The sequence below is a fragment of the Ambystoma mexicanum genome, chromosome 10 (assembly GCF_040938575.1).
Source record: "Ambystoma mexicanum isolate Mex_15411 chromosome 10, UKY_AmexF1_1, whole genome shotgun sequence".
Taxonomy (NCBI): Eukaryota; Metazoa; Chordata; class Amphibia; order Caudata; family Ambystomatidae; genus Ambystoma; species Ambystoma mexicanum.
In genome coordinates, this window is record NC_090932.1 from 1,701,505,382 (window position 1) to 1,701,531,535 (window position 26,154).

Below are 26,154 nucleotides of genomic sequence, written 5' to 3' on the forward strand. Positions count from 1 at the left end.
GTCATCCTCTCCTACTCAACAGATCTCTGACCTTAGCAGCCTGGAGGATTTCAGGTCAAGATGGAGAATCTCAGGCATGTATCACAAAGCGATCAACCTTATCGAAGAGAGCTGGGCTCCTAGTACCCGGAAGAGATATTCCAACTCTTGGAGCATCTGGAGCTCCTGGTGTCATGAGAAAGGATTACATCCAATTTCAGCACCTGTAGAAGACATTTTGAATTTTCTAGCATCCCTAGCGGAAAAAGGGCTCACCTACAGGTCCGTGAACGCCTACTGTTCAGCAATTTCCGCAGGTCATGACCTTATCCAAGGAGTACCAGCAGGAGAACACCACCTCGTCTGCAGGTTGCTCAAGGGTGTAAGGCTTACCGTCCCACCTCCAGCTCGCTATGACAATCTTTGGGACGTTAATAAAGTACTGTTCCTTTTTCTGGCATGGCCTAGCAACAAAGAAATATCACGTACAGCCCTATGTGGCAAGCTCACTACTCTACTCTGCTTGGTCTCCAGCAGGAGAGTCTCAGACATCAGAGCTCTAGATCTAGCAGGCAGAACTTTTTCTCCTGATGGCATTGTATTCCATATTCATAGAAGAACAAAATTCAATTCCAGGTTGATTTCCTATCCCGCGTTTAGAGATCAACCGAAGCTCTTCTTGGTCAAATGCCTGAAAGTCTACAAAGAAAAGACGGCTCCACTCAGAACCTCCCCTAACGGGCAGCTACTAATCGCTCTGCGTAAACCGCACAAAGCAGTATCAGCACCGACCTTAGCACGTTGGTTCCGGTGGACGCCAGCTCAGGCAGGGATAGACACAGGGCATTTTGGAGCCCACTCAGTTAGAGGAGCCATGGCCTCCAAAGCCTTTCAGGCGGGAGTTCGCCTAGAAGAGATCATGAGGATGGCAGACTGGGCTAGTGAATCAGTTTTCAAACAATTCTATCTAAAACCAGTAGATCAGCCGGCATCTATTGTGGTAAGTAAGCTTTAAACAAGCATAATGGGAGCCTCCAGTCTTGACATAGAATAAAGTCTTAATTCTATTAAAGACTCGGAGGCGAGCATTATCCCACCCGGCGAGAAAATAAAAACATGTTACCTGATGTTAATTAACAATGTAATAAAAAGATTAACGTTCTGAAATTTACATGTACCCTATCGGAATAACTACAAGATTTTCTCCCACCCTGATAAGGGATATAGGATTGTCATATACAAGAGATTAAAATTTTCCTTTTTCTTGACAGCGCCTGCAGACAAGTCCGCCTGATCACAGCCCGACACAAGTTCTTCTTCTTCAAGTTAGCTGCAGTTATCTTCTACTATGGACAGCCAAGTTTGCAGCCCAGAAAGAAGAAGTGTCATCAGGTTTAGGACTGTTTATGCAAGGGATCTGAACTACTATTGGTGGACTAGGTCACGTGTTGATGGCCTCTAAATGAACTGGAGCCAAGCTCCCTGGGGAATGTAGTTTTCTCCAGAGACTCTTACCTTTTATGTTATGATGTTGCTGTTATATTAATGTTATATTGCTATGCTTATTATATATATTTGGTCCACCTGTTCTCTGCACATTACTCATGGCACATTCGCTTTTGGTGCATGAATATCTTGCTGCTGAGCTCTTTTCTTTATTGTCGAATAAAAGAAAGAGAAGCATAATGGGTGCCTGCGAGTCTTTAATAGGATTAAGACTTTCTAGTAAGTTATTATGGAAAATCTTTATTCTCTGCAGACGGTAGAGCTCTGTGCGGTACCCTCGTTCCACTGTATCATATCATATCATATCATATCACACCATATCATATATCACATCATATCATATCACATCATATCACATCACATCATATCATATATCATATCGTATCACACCATATCACATCATATCATATCACATCACATCAAATCACATCACACTACATCACATCATATCATATCACATTACATCATATCTCTGTCTAACAAATGAGACGCTCTCTTGCTGCATGTCCTGTATAATGGAGGGACGTCATCACCCAGATCAGTGGCTCTCATTTTATCCACCTAGTGAGGATAAACAATGAGTCTGATGTGATACGTACGAGACACGTGACTCACATAAATGTACAGCACAGGCACAACCCGATGAGCTATCTTGCCCACTAAGTGTATTATGGCGGATCTATGTATTACTTATTTATTATTGCATTTGTAGGAGTGCACTGAGCCCTCGGACGCCAAGGCGCTAGTTACAAGCAGAGTTTCAGCGCTGATCTGAAGAAAGTATTGTTTTCTCCTAATCCTCTTAAGTGGCTTAGACTCGCCGGAGATAAAGAAGTGAGCATTAATTGATGGAACATGGAATGTATGTTTATTTGCTATTCTGTGATACAGGGCTGGATTCATGGAATTATTTGTGGGCAAAATGGGGGCCAAACCACGCGCAGGTCCCCATTCGGCGATTCATAGAATCAATATTGATTCTTCTCCTGGACTTGCATGGAGTTTGCGCAGGTTCGGCATGTCTCTGCGAGCCTCGAAGCACCTTGCGCGAGACACCACGCAGGGATTGGGCGCAGCATGCGCAGAGAACCAGGGAGGAGGCGGAACACCAGAAATGGGGAAGAACTTGCGAAAAAGTGGGCATTCTGAGGGACGCCTGCAGGCTGTGCCTCGCATTCCCACAACTGCGTGGCAAGAGACATATTTATGTATTCGATCATGCAACCTCTCAGCCGGGAAATGACCACGCAAGTCCTTCATACTATCTGTCACCTGAAGGCCGGTATGAGTACACCTCTGCATAGTAATCGTTGCACAGAGGTGGGTTTGCAGGTCAGATTTCACAGTGCATGTACGCAACTGGGGTTCCAATCCAACTTAGGGGTGTGCCTTGAAACACTTGTGTATAAACTTGTTACAAATGCCATATCATATCATATCATACGCAGTGCAGCAGGGTGCAGGAACAGTTTACGAGGGTTTGCGCATAGATTTTTCGAGATTTCATCCAAGTTACAATTTTTCATACACATGTTGTCGGGGTGCCAGAAACAGTTATGGGCAATGCTGCAGGGCCGCCCAAGGCGAGGCAGGGTAACTGATGTTACCATGTGGCAGACCTGGGAGAGGGGCAGCCCCCACCCCCAAGCCTGCTCCTCTCCCCCCCACGGACACAGAGACACGCAGTCTCCAGCATACAAAAGCATGGGAAGGATGAGGTGTGAACAATCACCTCACCCTTCCACCAAGCAATAAGCTGCTAAGCACCATGAAGGTAGCTATCAGGCAGGGCGCAGGGTCAAGGACCTGCCCCCCCTCCTGGGGGCATAGACAGTCGGCTACACCGGCCTGGGGGCTGGACTACAGCTCCCCCACTATGCACATCAAAGACCCAGGGCTCGCCTGGGCCTTATAAATAGGAGCAGCATGCTCTAAGAAAACACTACTTGTTTGTGGACCCTGAACGGGGACCCAAACAAACAGGAGGTTCGCTGTGCCCTCAGCATCCTCCAATCTTTGTTTCTTTACCACAAAACCCACCCACCCTACAAAAGAAGGGAGAAGAACAAAGAAAAAATGAAAAAGGACACTGTACGGTGACCACTACAAGTCATGGGACAATAAGGCGGCACGGGCCAGAGGGGGTTACCTCAGGACCCGGTGCCCAAAAGTATGACGATATCATGATATGTGATTATTGTTATTCCATAACCATATCTGCACAATGAAATCCTATGGCCTTTCATTGCCAACACTTGACAAATGTGTGCTCTTGCTTATTACTGGTGAGGGTGAGGGTTCGGCCCATACAATTTGCATGCCTATGGGTTCAGCAGTTACGGGGGACCCTGCGCAAGATCCCTGAGATGCATGCCTGCTTGCGGGGGACCTGATGCACTGTTTGAAGGGTGTGTGCATTCGCACCCGGTAGAGCACGGAAAGGTAGCTGTCCTGGCTGTTTTTGCGTTGCGTGGGAGCGTGTCAGGTGCACAACTTGCGAATATGGTTACTTTGCGCAGTAAATTCCATGAGTGCGTGGAACACGCATGCTTGCGCAGTGTCCTTCACGGTGCGCACCCCCCGTGGGATTTCTGCGCACATTTCCATGAATCGGGCCCATAGGGTTTTATGGTGAAGAGAGTCCCTTTAATGCGACTGAGTGTGGTGTGCCAGAAAACTGTGCGAGGGCAAAAGTTGGGAGGAGTGCGCGAAGAAGAGCCGGTGCAAATGCTGTAAAAGGACCCTCCTGAAGGGCACTCTTCTACTAGGCGCTAAGTGAGGGGTGAGGTTTACGAATGCAGGGAATTTATAGGGTGGCCATGTTGCTAGAAAGCAAAAGAGAGCTGTGCAATTGGTGAGAGGGACACCACAAGACACTGCGAACATTCACACCAAAAAGAAATGTAGCGCCTTGACGCAGTGGTATCTTGCCATGAGCAGCCGATTCTCTGCATTGGGACCCTGGGCCTGGTGGGCAGCGAGGGGAGGGTGCGCCTTTCCGAGGCCAGTGGAAGCTCGTGGTGTGAATAACGGCACTGCTCATGCTTCGTCAGGAGATGTGTGCCAGCCTGGCGCCTTTCCCACGGAAACAACAGGCCAGGCTGGCAGAAGGTTTGGTTTCCGCCGCCCACACCTGATTGCGTGTTTTTTGGCCACCCGACCTTCTGATGTATCACAGCTGGAAGGCGAAAGGTACCACTGCTTCTTTGCTAGAAATAATGTTGTTACTGGAGGAGAAGTGGCGAAGGCCTCGGTGCCAAGCCGACGTGGGCATCAGAGCTGGCAGAGCCTCCGGTCCCGTGCCCGTGTGCCAGGCCAGCGAGAGCCAAGCGGCTGGCAGAGCAGAGCGCGATATCTCACTCCCTCCTCCACGTCAACATCTTCCTCGCCGTTTAGCTAATGCCAGCCTCGCCCCCCGTCGCCCCCACTGGGCACGGTGACCAGGCGCCCGTGGCAGGAGGAGGCTGCCCTCCATACTCCAGGTGGGCCTCGCGCAGAGCAGCAACAGCTGCCACACTGGAGCTGTCGTTTTTTTTAATACAGGATAAATGTAACAAACACATATTCTCCAGCGGAAATATGTATTTCTGTTTCTTAGCAACGACACAGGGCGTGCAGAGGAAGACCTGAAGTACATCCCGTGTTTCATCCATAGCTCTGGGAATTAGGAGTGGGGGCAGGGGGCGGGTCGACGAAGCGCAGCCACTCCCTCAAAAACCTCTGGGTCTTTAGGACATTGCAATGCCACCACAAGGCACCATGGCCTGAGCGTCCACGCCGCTTGCTGCGTCAGGGCGCTACATTTCTTTTTGGTGTGAATACTTGCAAAGTCTTGTGGTGTCCCTCTCACAATGGCACTATTGGTGACCTCCGTGTGAGTGGGTTGGCGGGTTACTAAAGAATGCGAGCAAGAGACCAAGCAGCGATTTGGCGTCAAGAAGACAAACTCCTTTTTCATTTCCCGAAGTACAGGTGAAGGACTCAACACTGGACATGAACTCAGCTCATTTCTGCAAATGGTATTGGGGTGCACACCGTTTCCCTTTTTTTTTAAAAAAAAGTACTTAGCAATAATATATGGAATGTAAAATAAAGATCTCCTTGTTTTTGATGCCACGTGCACACATTGTAATGTTGCGGCTGTTGAATATGGTGATGCGGCAAGTACTGAAAACAATTGAGTACAATTCTATGATTTAAAACCCCGACAAGTAGAATGCGTAGACAAGACGACCGCCACTTACTCCCATGTACCCCACACAGTACTTATCATGCCACAGGAGAACATTTGAGAACGCTATCTCTCGCCTCGAGCAAAGAAGAGCTTAGAAGACCTTCTCACAAGTAACAGAAGAGCAGTGTTATCAAACCTTTTTGCAATGATTTGATAAGGTAACAAAACAGACTTTAAACTAAAAATCGTCATATGTATATACAGCTGTGCCAGTAACTAATATAGACAACAATACCATATATTAAATATTAATGGGTGGAGATATTGGCGTAAGAATGAGAGTCTCTAATCTACTGGAATGTGTATATACTATATTCCAAGATGGCGCCCAGGATAAGGGTCGATCCCCTTTCTATGTCTAAATGCACCATTAGAAAAGGTGCAGACAAAATGGACAAGGCTATGAATGTCAGGAACAGGGACACACGCGGGTATCGTGCACCAGGAGCATTTTTGAGAAAGAAAACGTTCTTTACTCTAAAATAGTCATGTAAACTTCAAAAGACTACACTACAGTGAAAGGACAATAACTTTGGGAAGTACTTTGCCAACATTTAAAAAAGAAATCAAACTTTAAAACAACAATGTTTTACTTGCAGATACATTGCTGGAATAAACGTATTCAGAAAAGAGTAAAACAAATAAATGATTCACAAATGCATCGGAACAGAAAGTGCATTTCTTAACAGACACACAAGAAAGAGTATAATTCCAATAATAAAAGAATTTAATATAAATAAATATGGAAACAACTCTGATATATGGAATAAATAACAGGTTACAAAAAATCAGGATTAATTTGAGACAATCAAGAAATAATTGAATTAAATACAGCAGCACTTACAAAGGACTTAATGTATGTTTCTAATATCTTAAAATTATAAATGGGACCTTTGAAATGTAAATTAAAATAGAAGATGTGGTGTACTTATATGGAAATAGAATACATAAGGGAAAATGGTCTTAAACATAATATTTGCAATGCATAAGTCACACTGATATTAACTCTCTCTTTGAATTTTGTTTCTTTTGTTTTGTCTTTTGCTCTTCATATGAAGCAGATGCTAGGATAATGGTCTTTAGGCACAGGCAAAAAAAGGTCTCCTATTCCCACTGGGAGATGGGAGGGCAGCGCATAACAAGGGCGGAGGACCTGGTTTATCTGGGTTACAAAACATATGCCCCCCCAGCCAACTGTAAGGTGCAACAAGATATTCAGACTGAGATCATGCAACTCGTCCCCCAGATGAAAACAATCTTAATGAAGTACTGTACATTTTCAATCCTCCCCCTGATTAAATATTACCAGGCTAAGGTGATTCCAGTAGTTCTGTATGGGCTAGCGGCGAAGGCCCAATTGTGGTATGCAGATTGGCAAAGATGGGAGGGTCTCATCTGGAAGAAGGTTCTTAGCCTCCCAGAAAGCCTCTCAATCTCTTGGATCAGATTCGAATTGGGCCTGCGGTCACTAAAAGTCCAAGCGGAATGGAAGCTGACTTCTCTATATCAGCTGATTAGGATGGCTCAGGATGGGACGCTATATGCGGACATCAGATCCCATATGGAGATTAACAGATCCAAAATGCTATCAAATCTGGGGACTTGGGTTGTGGAGGGATTAACCAAAGCAGACGCAGACCTCCAAACGTTAATCCAGAACCCAGTGAAGGCAGCAAAAAAGGCCATGGACACAATGGACTGGATTCTTACAATAGATAACATGCAATCTAAGAATTGTATAAACTAATTTCTGACAGCGGACAAAACATTAGGACAAGTCACAAAATACTTAGTGAAGTTTCCTGACTGGAAGATAACGAAAAAGTTCCTCATATTACGGTTCAATTTAGCTCATCCTGGGGAGGTACTCTCAAGAAGGGGCACGAGGGATTCAACCAAGGCCTGTTGCAATGGAAGTAAAACCCCAGAGGAACAAACACTTAAACATCTGTTTATGGACTGTGAAGGAACATGGCAGTTAAGATCTCATTATCTGCCAGATTTGGTGTGAACTCTGAGGGATTTGTGCTGAATATGTTTTGGAATTGGTTAATCTCAGGACAGAACCAGGCCCTTTCAATTGCAGTAGTACAGGTGTTGGAAAGATTTAACATAGAATTTTAGAAGGGTACCTTGTCCTTAAGGTGGAGAAGACATATTCTTGGCTTCCTTTCAATTGTCTAGTGAATGCCTTGACTGACCCGATGCTACACTATGCATTTTCTCCATCTTCCTGAATCCTTCTATATCTTGCCTATTGTGTGTTTAATAAGATACTAGTTTCATAATTGGGTCGGCGATTTTCCATGAATTTCATATGTTGTTTATTTAAGTTCATTATGAATTGTTCTTTAAACATAGTGTTTGTAAAATGGCAATATTATGTGTAGGTGTAAAAGGTTAAAGTGTAACCAAATACAATACAAAAAATAAATGTAAAAAAAGCATATGTTACCATCTGTTTTTTGGATATGTATGTTTGAATTGATTATTTCATATTTAACGGCCCGGAAGAGGCTTGCCATAGACCTGCTAACATAGCAGTGGAACACGTGTAGGCTGGTTTCAATGTGTTTGATTTAATTGTAATGAATTGAAATAGAATTTTGATTTTAAAAGTTTTTCGTTGATTTGCAACCAAGGAAATACCATTATCCTTGGAGTAAAATCTATTCAACTTTATGGATTTTGAAATTTACATTGATGTTAAAATGAATATTAAAAGAAATTAATCTAATTTCTGTGCATATTTCTCGACGACCTTCCTGTGAATTGTAAGGAGAGTGCTCTATAGCAGGTAAAACGCCTTGGTAATTGGAGCATGCTGCGCTTATGTCTATATTGCAAAGTCCGAAAGATAGATGTATGGATATAGAGAGCACGAAAAAGGGACTTTGAAATGACCTGAAAAGTAGGCCTATTATTGAGTTCTAAAATATTTTACATCCTGGGGGAGTGACGTGGCACTCCCCTATTAGCCAATTTCCAAGTCATACGAGCCAGTTAATTAGCCAATGAGAGTGATGTCACTTCATTAACGCGGTGTCACTGTGCTGGTGGCAGGGATCTCAACTCATCACTCCCTCGCATCACGGGAGCGCCTCTCTGAGAGCCCTGCCACCAAAGTCACTCCCGAACTTGCTCAGGGGGCACCTGGCAGGTGCGGACCAGGCACACTGAATCCCCTGGCACCCACCCCTCCTTACCTTGGGGGTGGAAGGCTTTCTCCCTGCACTGTTGCCAGAACGTAACTCGCAGACGCAGCCCGGCCTCTCCCCCATCACTGCCCCTGTCTGCCAGTACCTTGTTTTGCCGGGCCACTCCCAGCACACGTGACCTGGATGCAGAAAAAAAAGTCTCTCTACTTCCCCCTAATCACTCTGTACATGATTTCTGGGAACTAGCCAGTTCCCAGCAACCACTGAAAGCAGATTGCAACTTTTAACTTATTTTCTATTTTGTACCCGTTTCACCTCAGGGACATAATAGCTTTTAGATCTCACCATTAGTCTGACCTTAGAGTAATGGGCCTGTACATTTCATTAAACTCTATCGCTGAGCTGGGGCTTTTAACTCGGTCTTCAGGGACTATAACTCCTGGTACCACCCTCAGGCTAGGTCTTAAATCTTAGTTATCACATTGCAAAGTAAATTAAAAACAATTCAAACAATTCTGACATAATTTCAAATATGATCAGAGAAAGGCAAAACAATCACGCAGTAATAATAGTGATTTAATCTTAAAAAATGCAACACGGGAGGAATTGCTGTGATGAAAGTAGCTGAATATGAGTTGTAATGGTTTATTGAAAGGCCACCCTCATCGCAGGGAGCTCCTTCCCTCCCCAAGCTAAGTGTCACACAATAAATGGTTAATGTCAGCTCTTTTCTTCAGCCCTATCTCAGCCTCATACATACCCCTTGGATCCCCCCCGCTGTGCCACCAATGAGCCAAGAAGCAGGCAGGTGTGCAGGAAATATGTTTGTATTTACTTAAACTAGAAGTAATAGAAATCACAACAACCTACACACCTTATTTGTGGCTCCCAATTAACTGGTTGTTACACAAATAAATCAGACAAACTACAATACTTTTCTTACACTTCAAGAAATAATCAAACTGATCAATGAACAAAAGTCATTTACATGAGTATTGCTGTGCAATGTCGATTTTCCTGCACGCTTAAAAGGCGAGCAGTTGGGTTTATGGATTCGCACAAATGCATGTGGTAATTGTGATTTCACCCACACTTTTGTTTAAAATCAACACGGGAGGTGATTTTGCAGTTTGTTTTCAGACCCCCCCCACCTCACTGAAAGGTCTGTGTTGGGGAGGTTAGAGAGTAAAATTGGGAAGTTTGTATTTCAGACCACAATCCACTTAAAAGCCTGTGCTGGGGAAGCTGGAAAGGTAAAAAATGGGACGATTAGAGAATTTTGGGTTTCAGACCCCCCCCCCCCCTCCAAATAAAGGCCCGTGGGAAGCTGGACAGAAAGATTACCCAATTAAATTACAGTCTATAGTTTTCGGCACACACTAGGAATGATCAACTACCAAGCAGTCTGAAATGTCGCCAGACCATTACTGTAGTTCATTGATCGGTATGCCCCAGCCCCGCTCGCATCCTTTTTCTTCTTTTTTGTCAAGCACTTACTAGTAGATATGCCTCTGGCCTGGTATGCTAGCTATTGTTGTAACATCATTTGGAATCTACACGGCATAAGAATGACAACTGTATTCCCTTGTTCCCTTCCAGTCTTGAAGCGCTTTGAAGCACTACATTGTGTATAAGTGCTTTACAAATAAACAATTACAATTACAGTGAGCTTTGAAACACAATTTACTTGATGTATAAGTGGCTTAAAATCCACAATAAATAAACAATAAATAAATAACTTTGAATTCTAACAAAATGAATCCCGTGGTGTACTGCCTAGGGGAATTAATTAAATGAATATTGTTAGTTAAATAGGCTAAGGATCTACACAGTTTTGACACCCCCCTCTTAGCCCCCAGAAAGGGAAAGGATTTCAGGCAAGCAGATTCCCCCCACCTTTTGGTCTCTCAGAGTTCAATTCTACTTACATAGAGTTGAACTCTGAGTTAAACATAGAGTTCAATTCTACTTACATAGAAAACCTCTGTTTAAAGTCAGGAAAGCCATGTGCATGTCAGGACCCTCTGGAAAGACCGGGCAGGGGTCTGGTCACTCCACTCTCAAGGATGGCCCCATCTATCTGCCATAGGACCCAATCAGCTTTTAGGACTTCCCAGAAATAGACAGCTCAGACCAGATGCACTCTCGGGAACCCCTTCTGGTGTTTCCTTGCAGCTGCCAGATGGTAAGTTTCAGCAGCTCTCCTTGATGGTAAATTTGAGCAGCTCAGTCCCTTCCTCATAATGCATCCACATAATATAGCAGCAAGGAGACCATCAAGTTTACAATCTCGCAAATATGATTCATCAGTTATCCTTCGCTCTCCTCCCAACTCCAGCCCCTCTCTTAGGAATGGGTTAGGAGTCTGGAGCACACATATGGCAATTCCCATTTGCAATCCTCTTTGTTCTTATGTCACATTTTTGGAAAAAACTAGTTATGTGGCAAAAATGTATAATTCTACTAACAACTGCCATAATATATGTTTTCCGATTCAGCTAATCAGGGGTAATTTAATAAAACAACATCCAGGTCCGCACCATGTTGCACAGCCGTTTGGCATTTTCCCGCCATTTTTACAAAAAGCCTAACTGTTAGGAACATGTAATTGATTTCCCATATTCCTAATTTTACAGTCCACCAGCACACCAACTCTCACGTTTGGGACATGATAAACACAGCCAGGAATACATGTTAGCTTGCCATTACAATTCCCTATGTCGCAGATGGAGGAATTTTAGAACTCCCCAAATCGCCTTCAAATTATCTAAAAATAAAAGATACATGTATTCAGTGTGATTTGTAGTTTCTGGTGAAAAGCCACAATTTTGACAGTCCATTTAAACAAAGGGAATCTTCATATGTGCAAATATGAGGTTACTTCCCTCCAGGCCATTTGCCTGTCTGGACAGCCTGTTTGATTAGTCTCTTTGTTGTTTGACTATAAAACCTTGGTCATTAAACCCACCACAGAAATTCAGGCCATTGTTCTAGAAACAATGAGATTGAGATTTCATCCAAAAATGAATTCGATTATTTGAATGTTCAAACACTAATAGTCCCAATTTCTACGCCATCCCAAAAAACCACAAGCATGTCACAAGACCACTAGAGAGACTGATAGGGTCTGGTTGGGGCAAATTTTAGAGCCTCTATGCACATTTGTACCTTACTTTTTTAAACAATTAAGTCAAAAAGCTCCATCATTCTTACAAGATGCTACTTCAGTAATTACTATGGCACGGGCATAAGATGATGCAGAGCAACGCAGTTTCGAATCCCCGATCCACACTTAGAAACCACTTCAGTATTAAGTGTGTTATAAATAGCCAGATATACATACAATTATATACAATACTTGAAGGCTTAACATTTGACACATAGAGTTATGTCTTAGTTACTGTAGACAGAGTCTTCCACAAATTGTGGCTGTACAATATATTCTTTACAAATTGACTCAAAATTACCATGAAGAAAGTGTGCCCAATGTATGTATTATTAATGTTATGTCTGTTGCCTTTGAAAGAAACTAATTTGAGTTTAAAAACACATATTTTGAGCAACTAAGTGGTATCTTTACGAAGCAGCGTTTGCCCCTGATATGACAATCCTGACTTTGAAGATAAATACTCATTTGTTACCACCAATCTATTCCTGCGAAATATTAGGATATGGAAACGTTATATAGATGATATTGTCATGATCTGGAAAGGGCAAAAGCAAACTCTTGATTTGCTTCTCAATTGGCTAAATGGCTGTAATCACCACTTTCCGTTTTCCATGGAGATGAGTCACTGCAGTGGGAACCTTTCAGATCTGTCGATTAAAAATGACGATGTAAAATTGATATGTACTCTGTTTCAAAAACCCACAGATAAAGACACACTACTCCACTAGCGTCCCCAGAGTTTGAGAGATAACTACCCTTTGTCCAATACTTAAGTTTACCTAGAAACTGCACTAAGTTACAAGATATTTACTACCATGCAAATATGTTACACACAAGCTTGCCACTCGTGGATATCCTAAAAAAGAACTCCCAGACAAGAGCTACATTTACCTTAATAATTCATCACAGCTAAAACACGTTCTACGAACAATGAGAGAAAGACGCACATTAAAACTTTCTGACCTAATGCAGAGGATATCAAAAAAGTTATTAAGACATATTGGTCTCTAATTAAAGTGTGTCTACCACAGGAATAATTCCTGTCTCCGGAGAATAGCTCAAGGGCAACGTGCTCGCCTTGGAAGCAAGATGACACGGAGCACCACAGGTTCGATCGCCGGTCTGCGCTTAGTAACCTCTGGGTATTAAGCGCAATATAAATAACATATCATATCACATCATATGTTGGGACCATTAGTGGTCCATGTCCTGTGTGGAGCCTGCTCAGCATGTCCTGTTGTCCTGTGTGGAGCCTGCTCAGCATGTCCTGTTGTCCTGTGTGGAGCCTGCTCAGCATGTAGCTTCAGAAATAATATCCCACAGTTCAAGGTTTAAGGCAAAGATTGGCAATTAAGAAAAATGACTGACTGTTGAAGTAGTAAAGCCGTCTATTGCATAGAGTGCCCTTCCAACTCAAAATATATTGAATGAGCAATGAGAGCAGCAGAACATTGATCCTGCATAGACTATTAAAATACCAACGCCACTTCGGTATAGTTTTTCATGGACTACAACCACACAGTAGACAGCACCTTGTGTGTGAAGGTGGATGTTGTAAACTCAAGTCGTAATGTTGAAGGAGTACGCTATTTAATGAAGCCCACTGGGCTTTTAGAATGCAGACACATGCATATGGCCTTAATGAGCAATGCAGGCTTCCCTTGCGAATGATTTTTGGACCGTCAGGACCGGTATATACAGGTATGTTTGATCAATAGCCTGCATAAAGATCTTTCAAATACAGTGATTGGAAATATTTTTAATTCACTTGATCTAACAATGTGAAGCATAGGGTGAGAGAATTAGTGTAACTGTTACACTAATCCTTGACTAGTAAAAATGTATCAAAATGAGAAGCCTCCGTAGTAACGCAGTGATGTCATATCGCGCTCCACGTAGTCTGCACAAAAAGAGTTTTAGATATAAAAAATGGCACCAGTCAGCTAGTGGAACCCTTCCCTTGCCTGTTACTAGACACAAAATATGGTAGGTAAATCTTAAATTCTCTTCTTTACAAAAAAGTCTCTTATACAATAACATAATGCTATTCAACATGAGTGGGAGAGGCCATCACTAACAAAACAAGTGTTTGTTCCTCTAGAAAAATAACTGGAGCTAAAGAAAAAGAGACAATTCTCTGGACTCTAAACAGAGACTAAAATCTATGACACATCTATCCAAACCTGGTTGGGTACTATAATATTTGGTTGATAAGTACCCGCAGTGTTTTTTTGTAACACCTTTTTAAACTGGGCATCTCAGCCTGTCACGTATTCCTTGTTGTTGCCTTATATATTAGATGTGACAATTGTTGTATTGTGGACCAATTTATTTAATTGGATGTTTTAAATTTCACGATTTTTTCATTATTAAATATTGAATCTGTTATTTTTAACCTTGTCTGGTCCCACCTTTGGATTTACTCAGAGTGTTAATGATAGACACCTCTGGTACCTGCCTGATAACTTTGTCTCTCTATACAGTGGCTAAAGAAAAAGGGCCATACACTGGAGTCAAACCCTCGGAAAACAAATATATTGATATAGCGTTATGATACTGTATATTGATATAGTGGTATGATACTGTATATTGATATAGTGGTATGATACTGTATGTTTACATAGAGTTATGATAGCATATATTGATATAGAGGTATGATACTGTATATTGATATATAATTATGAAAAATGTAGGCCTTTGGCATAGCTCTCAACACACACGCTTTTGGCGGGTGTCACCCGCTTTCTAAAGGGCTGACTCACCCGCCAAGCCTCCTGCACGCCCATTCATTTCAATGGGCGTCTCACCCGCCAAAAACAAAATCGGGTGATTTCACCCGCCTTTGCAATACAAATGGTTGAGGGCTATGCCTTTGGGGAATATCCGACTGCATTACACTAAATTTGCAGCCTCCTCCACGTGGGCGTTGGATTAACCGCCAATCCGTCTCACAATCTGCCCCATATGCACCCGACGTCTTGAATATCCTTTATTATTGTTTCCTTTCCGTATTTTGCATTCTGCATGCTCTAACTTCGTGCTGCCTCCATTGTCAGCCACGAGGACCAGGTACTTTCAAAATGGCCGCTCGCTATTTTACTATCATTGAATCCACCTAACTTGCTCTTTTCTACGAGCAACACGACGTGATTGGCTGTGACTATTACTTACCAGCCAACACCTCACCGGCAGGCGAACGCCGGCCCACCAGCAAAGGCACACCTCCAAGGCTAACACCCTGCCGTGAGCCTGTTTGGAGAGTACAGGGCAGCGGCTAGTAATGCTGCCTTCCCCACCTTCAACCCATCTACGTGACTTCGTACCGCATCTTGGTAAGCACCCACCCAGCAGCTTATTTCAACCTACTTTGGCTGCAAATACAAACTTACTCTCAGCATTACGACATTGAGCATCAACCGCTTTCGTAACGTTCCCCCGTATTGTGGCTCACCATCTCTGACTATTCGCATCAACCGCATTTCCGGCAAAGCCCGTTCATGCACACATCTCTTTGATTTGTTCGTGCTATGCACGCCATAAACTATGACCTTGATCTACTTGCACACAAGTGCACTGTTAACTACTGTGTGCATCCCGCGTACCCCTCTCTCACATTCCAGTAACTGTGACAGTCCCTCGCTTACTACTAGGTTGTCTGCACATGTTATGTTAGGTAGTATATATTAATGTGCTCGTACGACCATTTAACCTGATTTGCACTGCAGCGCATGAACTATGGCATATATATGCACTATCTATTGATACATGTATTGCCTTTGCATCATCCTAATACTATTACATGCTATCAAGTTTGACATAAGTGGCAAAAGCATTATGTTACGGTATCAGCAGCCTATTACCGTCAGTTAGGTTAGTGTCTCGCTTCACTCTCTCCTTATACCACTGTATGCTTCTACCCTGCAATGCATATCTGTTTTTGTCACCTTTAAGCCAACCTTACTACACAGCTCTTCCAATACAGTGTACTACGCATACCTAACCATATGCACCTAGATGTATTCATTGTACCCATGCCATGTGCCAACATCAACTTATGCTCACCTTAATACTATTGTTCTGTATAACTTCCTTCTCTCTATTCTACAGTGTGATGCCTATCACACTATGCACTGGGTTAGCACCCTATAGATAATCCCTCTCTAGCCAGACATAGTTTATTTTAGCCCTACTTAGGCCGGGTACCTTTCATAGTTCTCCATTTGTATACCTAGACTACCTCAGCTAATCGATTACCCACTCGGGCTAACAACTTGACACATGGTGTTATCGCCATTACCTCTATACCTGCATTTATAGTAGAATTCATACATGTTTATACCATGCAATACAATGTGCAAACCTATTTGGTCCTACTTTACGCTCATCACACTACTATATATACCTATTGCCCCCTGGTATACTCACATCACTACCTTTGAAACTCTGCTCATTAGTAACTTTGCCCAACCACAACTCACACAACTGAACTTGGACTGCTTAGGCATCCTTCACGCACTACTATCATCATCCTCACCCAAGTTGAATGTGTACATGCCAGTATTCCCGACTATAATCAATATACCGGATTTGAATCCCTACCTGACCTCGCCAGCCCTCTGGCTACAACACTTTGCCTCTAAACCAACATCTAACCAACCTTGTGCCACACCCTTCAGAAATCTAAGACTTGGCTCCAGATTGTGCCACAAAGCGCACCACTCACACTTACGTACCAGTACCAACCAGGGCTTCCCTACTGCTGGGACCAACACTGCTACCCCTGCACAAAACATCTTCCTAATCAATCATAACAGTAGCACCACCAGCTCCAAAGATTGACCTATCAAAGCTGCACTAATTAATGCTATGTCACTCCCAGCTCATGCCCTTGACATTGCCAACTTTATCACAACAGAAGACCTGGACTTTCTGGCCATTACAGAAACCTGGCTTCATGCTGCATCTGCAGATAACAAGGGGGGTCCTGGGAGACTCTCTGCCAGACATGATTCCTGGTTACAAGAGCCTTACCCAGAGTCTTTAGCTCACTATCTTTCACAGAGGAGAAATATCCTACACATATCAGTCTTTGTCCTGCCCTGGGGCAGTCCAGCACCAAAATGCTAGGCAATTCTCCTCTGAACAAGAGTACCAACAGCACCCCCAGACACATGTTTCAGTCTGATTGAACCTCATCAGTAGGGTGTAGCTGTGCCTCTCTAAGAATAGTGAGCAAGGGGTCCACATCTGGATTCCCCTAGTAACTTAGGGTGAGACCCAAAGTTACTTGAAATATGCAAATAACAAGGGGTCCCTGGGAGACTCTCTGCCAGACATGAGTCCTGGTTACAAGAGCCTTACCCAGAGTCTTTAGCTCACTATCTTTCACAGAGGAGAAATATCCTACACATATCAGTCTTTGTCCTGCCCTGGGGCAGTCCAGCATCAAAATGCAAGGCAATTCTCCTCTGAACAAGAGTACCAACAGAAACCCCAGACACGTGTTTCAGTCTGGTTGAACCTCATCAGTAGGGTGTAGCTGTGCCTCTCTAAGAATAGTGAGCAAGGGGTCAACGTCTGAATTCCCCTAGTAACTTAGGGTGAGACCCAAAGTTACTTGAAATATGCAAATAACAAGGGGGCCCTGGGAGACTCTCTGCCAGACATTTGTCCTGGTTATGAGAGCCTTACCCAGAGTCTTTAGCTCACTATCTTTCACAGAGGAGAAATATCCTACACATATCAGTCTTTGTCCTGCCCTGGGGCAGTCCAGCACCAAAATGCAAGGCAATTCTCCTCTGAACAAGAGTACCAACAGCAACCCCAGACACGTGTTTCAGTCTGGTTGAACCTCATCAGTAGGGTGGAGCTGTGCCTCTCTACGAATAGTGAGCAAGGGGTCCACGTCTGGATTCCCCTAGTAACTTAGGGTGAGACCCAAAGTTACTTGAAATATGCAAATAACAAGGGGGCCCTGGGAGACTCTCTGCCAGACATGAGTCCTGGTTACAAGAGCCTTACCCAGAGTCTTTAGCTCACTATCTTTCACAGAGGAGAAATATCCTACACATATCAGTCTTTGTCCTGCCCTGGGGCAGTCCAGCACCAAAATGCTAGGCAATTCTCCTCTGAACAAGAGTACCAACATCAACCCCAGACACGTGTTTCAGTCTGGTTGAACCTCATCAGTAGGGTGGAGCTGTGCCTCTCTAAGAATAGTGACCAAGGGGTCCACGTCTGGATTCCCCTAGTAACTTAGGGTGAGACCCAAAGTTACTTAAATATGCATATTAACAAGGGGGGTCCTGGGAGTCCCTCTGCCAGACATTTGTCCTGGTTATGAGAGCCTTACCTAGAGTCTTTATCTCACTATCTTTCACAGAGGAGAAATATCCCAAACATATCAGTCTTTGTCCTGCCCTGGGGCAGTCCAGCACCAAAATGCTAGGCAATTCTCCTCTGAACAAGAGTACCAACAGCACCCCCAGACACATGTTTCAGTCTGATTGAACCTCATCAGTAGGGTGTAGCTGTGCCTCTCTAAGAATAGTGAGCAAGGGGTCCACATCTGGATTCCCCTAGTAACTTAGGGTGAGACCCAAAGTTACTTGAAATATGCAAATAACAAGGGGTCCCTGGGAGACTCTCTGCCAGACATGAGTCCTGGTTACAAGAGCCTTACCCAGAGTCTTTAGCTCAATATCTTTCACAGAGGAGAAATATCCTACACATATCAGTCTTTGTCCTGCCCTGGGGCAGTCCAGCACCAAAATGCTAGGCAATTCTCCTCTGAACAAGAGTACCAACAGCAACCCCAGACACGTGTTTCAGTCTGGTTGAACCTCATCAGTAGGGTGTAGCTGTGCCTCTCTAAGAATAGTGAGCAAGGGGTCCACGTCTGGATTCCCCTAGTAACTTAGGGTGAGACCCAAAGTTACTTGAAATATGCAAATAACAAGGGGGCCCTAGGAGACTCTCTGCCAGACATGAGTCCTGGTTACAAGAGCCTTACCCAGAGTCTTTAGCTCACTATCTTTCACAGAGGAGAAATATCCTACACATATCAGTCTTTGTCCTGCCTAGCATTTCGGTGCTGGACTGCCCCAGGGCAGGACAAAGACTGATATGTTTGGGATATTTCTTCTCTGTGAAAGATAGTGAGCTAAAGACTCTAGGTAAGTCTCTCGTAACCAGGACTAATGTCTGGCAGAGGGACTCCCAGGACCCCCCTTGTTAATTTTCATGCTGCATCTGGCATCGCACTTTCCTTGGCTATACCAGACAATTATGCCATTATCAGATGTGATAGGAATAATAATCAATCTAAAGGTGGAGGTATTGATATTATTTTCAAAAGCTCCCTTGGACTTAGACCCACCCCATATTCGCAAATGCCTTCTGCGGAACTGCTAACAGTCAAACTAGCTATCTCACACCATCACACAGCCACAACACACCTCATCTATAGGCCTCCAGGACCCATATTGTCCTTCACTGAGGATCTATCTACGATCCTTGCTGGCAACACAAATCCTAACTCACAAATCATATCACTTGGCGACCTCAACCTCGGTCTCCATGATCCAAATGATACCATCGCCCTTGACTTATCCAAATCCTTAATGGATCTTGGATTTACCCATCACATTCAGGAACCTACCCACATAAAGGGTAGAAGCCTCAATTGGTTAACTGATTTGAATTGCACAATTAACCTATTGGCTGTAACACCATGCCTATGGTCTGACCACCATAAAATAATCTTCACCATCAAAGTGTCCCCCGCGTTAGGCACCAAAACCAACATAGCACCCGCTATCCCCACTCGCAACAAGAAGGACATTACTAAGGAGAAATTACTCCCTTTAATCTCCCCCTTCTCAATAAGTCGGCATCACTTGACTCAGACCCTACAGTCCTTGTCGACACCTATAAATGTACCATCTTAAAAGCCTTAATCACCATTGCACTACTAAAATTGCGCAAACCTAAACCACGTCATCATATTATTTCGTGGTTTACACCTCACCTTAGAGATTCTTGCAAAGCCAAAAGAAATGTGGAGCCACACTGGAAAAGCACTGCATCTGACGCTAATAAAAACTCCCTAATCACTGCATCATCCATTTATAAAGATGCTATACTCCTTCCCAAAAAAGATGCCTACAATAATCGTATCCTGTTAGCCGAATCTAATACTAAAGAGCTCCTTAAGATTCTTGAAGAACTTGAGTCACCCACAGCTCCTTTAGACCAGTGCACCCCAGATTCATCCTGGTGCCCCAACATCCAGAAAGCCCTCCTTGATAAAGTTGCATCCCTAAAAAAAAAAAATAATTAAAAAAAATACAGCATCACCCCTGATCCATCCTGCATTTAATCTTGCATTCAGCACCACCACAACACGCCCGGCCAAACCCTTCAGCTTCTCGCCCCTCTCTATATTGGAAGTAGAAAATATCATCAAAAACTCAAGCCTTCCAATTGTCAAGTTGACTCCTGTCCAGCACCTATCATTAAAGATTCTGCCCACAAACTTGCCCCATTCATCACTAGCTTCATAAACACCTCTTTTAAATTGGCGAGTGTACCTGACAACCTCAAGGATGCCTGGGTGATACCTCTAATTAAAAAACCCACCCTGGATCCTAGTAATCAGCCAATTATAGACCTATTACTACGGTACACTTCCTCCTAAAAATCTTGGACAGGGCAGCCTATCTTCAAGTTCAGGCTTACCTTGAATCAAACAATCTTCTTGGCCTCAGGAAATCTGGCTTCTGCCCTAGATACGGAACCGAAACTGCCCTTATTGACCTCACAACACAAATTGAAGACTTAAAAGATAAAGGCAAACTAGCGCTACTTCAATCACCAAATCCTGTGTCAACACTGCAAAACAGCTGCCCACTTCTCGGATGATGCTACCTCATGGATCAGATCTTTCGTAGCCAACAGAACAATGCAGGTCTTCTCAACGACTGCATCAGCCGAAATCGCACCAGTTTTATGCAGAGTCCCTCATGGCTCATGTGTTTTCCCAACACTTTATAATGTATTTACTAGGCACCTTTTTGACATTCTCGACTATCTGGGTGTCTCATACACTAATTATAATGACGACACCCAGATACTCATCCCCATTACTGGTAACCATGCTCTCGACTCCAAAGCACTCAATGATGTCTACTTGATCATCCAGGCCTGGATGGCTCATCATGGACTCTGCCTAAATGAGGAGAAAATCGAGATACTCATCCTAGGTTCTCACACTAGACTCAGTAAACGGGATCCCACCTTCAAATCTTTCACCATTGACGGAAACATTATCAATGTCTCCAAGGACACAAAAACACTCAGTATCTATCTGGACTCCTCGCTGTCACTTACACGACAAACTAATGCTATTGTCTCGGCTTCGGCTTACACCTGTAAGCTTATAACAGCATGTAGACCCTTCTTAACAGCTTCTACCTGCACTACCCTCACTAGAACCTTGGTTATGGCGAAAATTGATTATTGTAATGCCTTATATCTCGGCACTAGCCAAAGTAACATCAACAAGCTCCAAGTCACCCAGAATAATGCCCTCAATAGCCCTAGGAAATTGCGCATATCTGACACAAAACGCAGTTTACAGTGGCTTCCTATTGCTTCTAGAATATCACTCAAGACTCTTGCACTTACCTACAAATCCAGAATTAACCAGGCACCTATCTATCTTGCCAACCACTTCACCACCTACACACTAAATAGACCGTTAAGATCAGCGCACAACCACTTACTTGTTATACCGAGATTCAAGCTCCAGAAAGTAGGGGAAACTAGCTTCCCTGTCCTCGCCGCCAAACTCTGGAGCATATTACCAGCCACATTGAGAGACAAACCATCTTACCTGGCTTTTAAGAAAAAGGCCACATTATGGCTCACTGAGCAGGACCTCATCACAGCCAGTATGTAATTTGCTCTACTTTGATCCCTCATCTTGCAAACACTCTACATCACACAAGTAACTGTGACTCCTGTGTATATATGCCCGCCAATTTGGATTCACTGCCTTGCTGTATATATGTATATTTGTCTTTTTCACCACTGTATCTGCCAATCGGTTAATTTTGCGTTACTGTATTTACCACCCTTGATACGTTTCCCTAAGTGATGCGCCCAGATGCCTCCGGGCCAGGTGCGCAATACAAATAAACAAAATACAAATACAAATACAAATGATAGAGTAAAATGAAAAAGAGGTATTATACTGTATATTGATATAGAGTTATGATAGTGTATATTGATATAGTGGCATGATACTATATATTGATATAGAGTTATGATAGTGTATATTGATATAGAGGTATGATACTGTATATTGAGATAGAGGTATGATACTGTATATTGATTTAGAGTTATGATAGTGTATATTGAGATAGAGGTATGATACTGTATATTGATTTAGAGTTATGATAGTGTATATTGATATAGAGGTATGATACTGTATATTGAGATAGAGGTATGATACTGTATATTGATTTAGAGTTATGATAGTGTATATTGAGATAGAGGTATGATACTGTATATTGATTTAGAGTTATGATAGTGTATATTGAGATAGAGGTATGATACTGTATATTGAGATAGTGGCATGATACTGTATATTGATATAGAGTTATGATATTGTATATTGATATAGAGGTATGATACTGTATATTGAGATAGTGGCATGATACTGTATATTGATTTAGAGTTATGATAGTGTATATTGATTTAGAGGTATGCTATTGTATATTGATATAGAGTTATGATAGCGTATATTGATAGAGAGGTATGATACTGTATATTGATATAGAGGTCTGATACTGAACTGGAGCTACCAGCCCTTTAAGATGAGATAGCAATACCCGTGAGATGGATGGGGATGCAGAAATTATTCAAACATCAGTAATCAAAATGACTCAGGTAGTTGGCAAAAGGCTAACTTTTTTAATATCAGTTATCTAAAACAGGGAGTACAACGGACATCAACGGATGTCGCAGCGTAAGAACTCTCAATACATCTAGAAAAAAAACGTTCTTTTATAGCAAATAAATTATCATAGGTGACGTTAACCAACATATTACTAACGTCATCCTACGTGGCATACTACCAGAACCTATTGACTAGTGTGATTGGGTCTAATAAAATATCTAAGTATACAATCCATACTCGTTTAGGCAGTGAAAGAAAGTGAATTGTTTCTTAACATCAGGTGGAGCAACTAAGCCCTCCCCATAAACAGGTCACTATGAACATCACTAAATTCACAATGCTCTATTGGTTATGCAAACTATAGGACCCTTGATCATGCAGTCCCCTACCGTTGGTTGGCACTCTAACCTCTGTCAGTACTGTTCCTCCTATGATAGCAGCGCACAGGCTGAGCTCCCAGGTGCTGGTTAGCTGGTCTTAATCATAGCTTCCCAACAATTAGCATATTCATCCATCATCACTTCAGTGGTCTGCTGTCAATTAAGACTTTGAACTTGTCCTTGGGAGTGTTCTTAGCTCTGGGGAATTTAGGGGAGTGAAGGCCCGCTCTGCCCTCATGCGTAGGTGTGGCCATCATGTCCATCCAACTTCATTCATCACGTGACTGAGGACCACAAAATCGAGCCTCTCGTGTATTTAAAATACTATTTTCTACTAAACCTCTGATGTCTTCCTTGTTATGTTCATGCCTCCTGAACAGGAGTTTCATTCTTTCACATGATTTGTATCCAATGTCTGCTCACTCCAGCCTGATAAGACCTTGGCTTCTTGGCTCATCCAGTCTCGCCTTTCTGAGATTCACTTTGTAATTCATTTGTTTTCTCACTGCGACACACTGGAAAAGAGGCCTTCCTTTTTTAGCTCAGCTCTGCTATAGTTTGTAGTGGAATAATCCAATCTTTACTCATTTATGTTTATTTTGGCACATGCCGCAATCTATTAAGCTAGCCTCAAGAAGACTTTGTCTGCTTGCGTTTCTTTGCATCTGTGCATGTGTAAACTGACTTGAAATCGTTATCCATTTTGTAGCATAAGTCTCTTCCTCTTGATCCCAAGATGCCACTTATCTTCGATCCTTTCTGATGCCTTATAGAATATTAACATTCTTTAGTCTGCATCTCTTCTATGTACGTCAGTTTTGATTCTGTGTGACATCAGCATTTATTTTGGCCATTCATTTGCTCTGCTTCTTCCAGGATTTCATTCAAACAGCCATCATACTTTCTTGTATGCAGGTATGGTTTTCTCAATGGGAACCTTGCTTCCAGGATTCTCCTTGGTATCGGTATTTTCACTGGTACCGCACATGTCTCACACTCTGGTTCCCAACATATAGGTAAGACGGGCGAGGCGATTGTTGTGGGGGTACATAGCTCCTTCTCTACAATACTGTATATTAACATAGAATTATGATAGTGTATATTGATATAGAGGTATGTGTTGCGTCAGTAACCACACCAGGTAAGTTTCTCAAGTGGTTTATTAAATCGCATGAAGACATGTATCAAAGACCCCCAACCATCACAACAACCCAAACTCAACTGACAACACTTGAGCAACAACAAATACTGGAGGTTCTATGCTCTAGAATGGTCTGACCTCATATGCTCACCAATGGATAAACAGAAACACATACAGCATAAATAAACTACAACATAACACACATATATTAGGCATTCAAATGAATGCTTATTGGAAATGTACATAACACACACCCCTCCCTTATCTAAAACAAAATATCTAGTCATTGGTTCTCAGGTTTCTAGTTCAGCAGGAACATATGGAGCAACACATAAGATATGTACATCAGTTATAACATATTCACTTCACTACTTTAATTTTGCAACTCTACATAGATTCCACACGTGCCCGCTTTCTAATCTCACAGCATTATGAAAAACTAGGACAACTCTAACTGGGTCAGAATAAAGAGGATCACCTTTCTTAGGAATCAGAGCACTCCTTATCCTAACAAGATCCCCTACTTCAACCATAGTACTTTTTCTGGGATACTTCTCATTTATTTTCTTCACCCATTTGTCTTTGCGGGCATCCATCCTTTTTCTCACATCATCTACCACAATATCAGTCCCTCGTGCTCTACCTAGCCACGCAGGTGATAATAAGGTGTTACCCTTTCGACTTCTCATAAGTTCAAAGGGACTAACACCCGTTTCAACACAAGGCGCCATTCGCAAAGCATACAACCGTTCTTTAACCGCCACTTTCCTGTCCATGCCACATGCATTCGCCCCTCTGATTCCTTTCATGATGCACAGATTAACTCTTTCAATCATACCATTCCCTTGTGGATAATAAAGTGCAGTCTTTTTGTGCTTTATTCCACACTTGCTCAGGTATTCTTGAAACATTTCCCCGTAAATTGCAGACCATTGTCCGTAAGTACACTCCTAGGCAGCCCTTCCCTTTCAAATATACCTTCCCAAAATCCTACAACGTGTTGACATGTTACTTCTCTCAGGACTTTGATCTCTGTCCACCTTGAAAATGTGTCTACCAGGGCAAGAACAAACCTCCCCCTGCCCATACCCATGTCAACCGGGCTCAAAACGTCCATCGCTAACACTTGCCACACTCCCTTAGGTGCATGTACTTTTCCCACCGGCTGAGACACAGCTGTCAAATTTTTTCCCGATTTGATGCAATCGGCACATGCTCCAACTACTCTCTCAATTTCACGATCAAGACCTGGCCACCAGTAGTCAGCTTTTATTATTTCTTTGGTCTTGTATACACCCACATGGCCTTGATGTGCAGTTCTTATTAATCTTTCCCTTAAGCATCCAGGAACAATCAACTTGTCCCACCGATATAACAACCCATCCTTCACCAACCACTCAAACCTCACTTGCCACAGTGATCTTTCATCACCAGACAGTAGCCTCTTCTCTGGCCATTCGTCTTTGACAAAACTCGTTATGCGTTTCCACATTTCATCTGACTCTAGCACATGAATCCATTCTTCTTTTTGCATGACCCCTTCCACTGTGGCAAAAACCATATTTCTGACTTCAACAACTTTGTCGCTTTCATCAGCTTTGGTTTCCTCTATTCTTACCCTAGA

At 42.9% G+C, this 26,154-nt stretch overlaps 1 protein-coding gene and 1 long non-coding RNA gene across 3 annotated transcripts in view; one reads left to right on the forward strand and one right to left on the reverse strand.

The window, feature by feature from the left end:
• The window catches only part of LOC138492751 (transmembrane protein 132D-like), a 4,310,707-nt gene that overhangs the window by 198,021 nt on the left and 4,086,532 nt on the right, over positions 1 to 26,154 (reverse strand). The gene's annotated exons all lie outside the window — the stretch shown is intronic.
• LOC138492752 (uncharacterized) overlaps positions 15,258 to 26,154 on the forward strand; it is a 50,263-nt gene continuing 39,366 nt past the window's right edge. For both annotated transcript variants that reach the window (XR_011276256.1, XR_011276257.1), the window contains exon 1: positions 15,258 to 15,378. This is a non-coding gene — a long non-coding RNA (uncharacterized lncRNA). The remainder of the gene's footprint in view (positions 15,379 to 26,154) is intronic.